This window comes from Capsicum annuum, chromosome 1, assembly GCF_002878395.1.
Source record: "Capsicum annuum cultivar UCD-10X-F1 chromosome 1, UCD10Xv1.1, whole genome shotgun sequence".
NCBI classification, from domain to species: domain Eukaryota; kingdom Viridiplantae; phylum Streptophyta; class Magnoliopsida; order Solanales; family Solanaceae; genus Capsicum; species Capsicum annuum.
In genome coordinates, this window is record NC_061111.1 from 45,849,631 (window position 1) to 45,853,646 (window position 4,016).

The window sequence follows — 4,016 nt, forward strand, 5'->3', positions numbered from 1 at the left end:
TTAAATATATAAAAATCATATGTGTGTGAGATTTTTTTTTTAAATTCTATTTTCTTATGTGGCAATGACCTGACACTAATTTGGCACTGACATGGCGCGTGTGTAGTGCACTCTTCATAGTGAGAGTGGAATTGTGATTTTGAGGGTGCAATTAATACACTTTAAAGATGTTAAGGGGGTAAATAAACGAAAGTTAAATTTAAGTGCTAAAGTAAATTTTGAGGACAAGTTTGAAGGGGGAGAACCAAGCCATTAAATGTGTATTTTTGCTTAAACACTTCACTAGAAAACAAGGTCTAATTGATAGCAACAGCTAACAGTTGTCTCAAAAGGGATCATGAATGAAAATTTCAAGGTAAATAGCTTTAAGATAATTATATTTTGCAAAAGGTGAAATTACCTCTAGACATTTATAGACAAAGTTTATGCAAAATAACTCCTATCAAACTTATTATTAAAAAAAAAAAAAAGTTCAATTCTTCATAAGAACTTTCAAAATTAATAAATATGGCTAGAAATGGATTTGTCAATCAAAATTTTGCTTAGATCGGCTCTTTGGCATTTAAAAAAAAAAAAAACTCCGTAGCTGTATATAATAAAAAAATTTAATACTTATTGTTGATCATATTTTTGTAAATTAAAACGAAGGAGTAGTACATAGTAGTGCTGGAGTCCGACATCGGTGGGTTAAAGGATCCTTGGTCTCCTCCTTATATGGTCTTGGGCAATCCTCCCCCCATGAGCTAACTTTTGAGGTTAAGTTAGGCCTAAGGTCCATTTCTTTATCATGGTATCAGAGCCAGACCCACCAAATTCATTGTTTCCGATGTTGTCCCCCGGTCTTATTATTCTCCACGCTCCAGATATCCAACCCTAGGCGTGCGGGGGTGGGGGGTGGGGGGAGAAGGTGTTGGAGTCCCACATCGGTGGGTCTTATATTGTCCACGCTCCAGATGTCCAGCCCTGGACGTGCGGGGGGTGTTGGAGTCCCACATCGGTGGGTTAAAGGGTCCTTGGTCTCCTTATATGGTCTTGGGCAATCCTCCCCTCATGAGCTAGCTTTTGAGGTTGAGTTAGGCCCAAGGTCCATTTCTTTATCATGTTGGAGTCCCACATCGGTGGGTTAAAGGGTCCTTGATCTCCTTATATGGTCTTGGGCGATCCTCCCCTCATGAGCTAGCTTTTGAGGTTGAGTTAGGCCTAAGGTCCATTTCTTTATCATATCCTAAGCCAATTTTTAGCAAAAAGGTTAGTATAATTTTTTAACTGAAAAAGAAATGCGAGTAATTAATAAAAAAGGTGAATCTATTGTCAATTATTAATTATGTATAATTCAAAGAGTGTATAATTGATTCAAAATGTATACATCTCGAATAAAACTACTAAAAATATAACAAAGAGCAGTCCTATCGTAGATCATGATTACTGAGACAAAAATCAAAAGACAACAGAAATATAGAGAATTAATTAATTCATGATTAGTGCAGTTAACTTACGAATTATGTATTAAGTGAAAAGGACACTTTATAGCCTTTTTAAAAAATAATAGCCTAAGTTTGGGCATTTGGACATACAATGTCCAATCGGGTAAACAAATGTCACTTTATGATCATTTTCGATTCTTTCTCAATTTGGGTCATTTTGGTCCACCTAGTCCATATACAGTCCATATACAATTCTGATACAGTCTATATACAATACTGATACAATATTAAACTTGGGCAATCCGTCCCTTTTAAAAAATATTTTAATTTTTTTTGCTATAAATTTTTTAACTGATCAAATATTCTGCTTTTTTTATTGTTTAGAAATAATAATTAAATTATATATAAACAATATAATTATTCAATAGAATATGCATCTATATAAGATATATGTATAGAAATTGTATAGTTCTATCAAATATGTATGTGTACAAAATATATATAAAAACTATATATAGAAAGTGTATGAAAATTATATAATTGTTGTATAAAACGTGTAAAAAATAATGTACAGTTATTATATAAATTGTGTATCAAAATTATATAATTTTCGTATAAATTATTTATATGTATAAAATTTGTATAGAAACTGTATAGAAGGTGTGTAGAAACAGTATAGACAAGCCAGTAAATTGAAATGACTAGAAAGTGGAATTTAAATTCTATGACCATTTTTATGAAAATAGTTTAACTTGAAGTGCCGTTTCTGTGATTTCCCCTTATATCAAACACACATAACCACATTATACATGCCAAGAAAAATAATATTATACGAAATTAGATCAAAGTTGATAACTCTAAGAAAAGTTTTTCATACTGCTGAGTAATGTCAAGTGGACTGTGTTTTCTCCAAATATCAAGCATTTGGTTACGTGTTGCTCTCTAATAGCAAAATTTGAAAATATGAACTTTCAGTTAGTTTACTATGAAGGAGTATAATGATCTTCATTGAAGAAAAACGTCCATTAGTTAGTTTGGTTGGATTTGTCATTGGTTACTCTGTTTTAGACAAAATCATCATTTACTATTTTTATTTAAAATAACAATTTAATTAATTTTTTAATATTTAGATCTTTCAAACCATCTAAAAATTATGCATTAGTTTTTACCTCATTTAAATTATGCAATCTATGCCTTGCGAACCAAGTAATATTATGTATTAGTTTATTCCTTAAGAACTCTTGAGAAAATTGAAGGAAAGAGGTCTTTTAAGTCTTGAATGAAGGATTGGTGACATTGACCAACAGATAGGGTCAAACATCATTAGAATACTTGATTAAGTTAATTGTGGACTTGATTAATATTTTCAAAACTTTCTAATCTTTTCAAAAATACAAATCAACCCAACCCACACCCCTCTTCAATCCAAATCAACCACTCTCTCCTCTCTCTCCAGCTTCTCTCAACTCTCTCCCAACCAACAGTTCTGCAAAATTTCTCTCTTCAACTTCCGGCGATAAATAGTCGGGCGAGTTCCTTTTCGACTTTCAACCGTCAATCGATGTGAATACTTCTCCGGCGACAATAACTTTGAGTTTTTCGTCCTCCCATTTCCTTTTTCACAGGTAAAAAATTATGAAGAAACAGAGGAACTTGAGCCAACTACTCTTTTGGTATTGAAATGTGGACTGAATAAAATCCTAATTTCCGGCATTTTTGCATTTCTTCTTCTTGTTGTCGTACTGTTGATTCGAATTTGTTGGTGATTTTTTATGACAGTTGATGTTCTTAGTGTGGTGTGTGTGTGTGTGTGTGATATGTTGGTGTTGCTAGGTTGATTTGTTGTTTGTCTTGGTAGAAATGGTATTGCAACAGTTGAAACATCTGATGTAATAGATGAAACATATGATGCAACAGATGAAAAGCTAATGCAACAGATAAAAAATTTGATGCAACTATGAAAATCTGATGCAACAGGTGAACAATCTAACAAATCATTCATCTGTTGCTACAGACGACTCTTCTGTTTAGAAGAAATCTAAACAATATTGATCCAACAGATAATGATTAGTGATCGATTTTTATTCTTTTCAATAGTTTACTCTTTATTTTGCAACAGATTAGGACTGTTTTTATTTTTTTCAATGGTTTACTCATCTGTTGCAATAGGTCGGTTATCTGTTGCAACAGATAACATACCTGGTGCAACAGATTAGTGATCCATTTTTATTCTTTTCAACGGTTTACTCATCCGTTGCAATAGGTCGGTTATATGTTGCAACAGATAAAATACCTGGTACAACAGATTAGTGATATGTTTTTATGGTTTCCAATGGATTAGTCATTCGTTGCAATGGGTCAATTATGTGTTGCATCAAATAAAATATCAGGTGCAATAGATAGTGTTGTTTTTATGGTTCCCACGGATTACTCATCCGTTGCAACAGGTCGGTTATATGTTGCAACAGATAACATCCTAGTGCAGCAGATTAGTTGTCTGTTGGAACTGTTATATTACTGTTATGCATTAATCAATTATAATCTATGTTATGTTCCTGTTAATTTAAGATAACATGACTCCCAAAAGAAAAG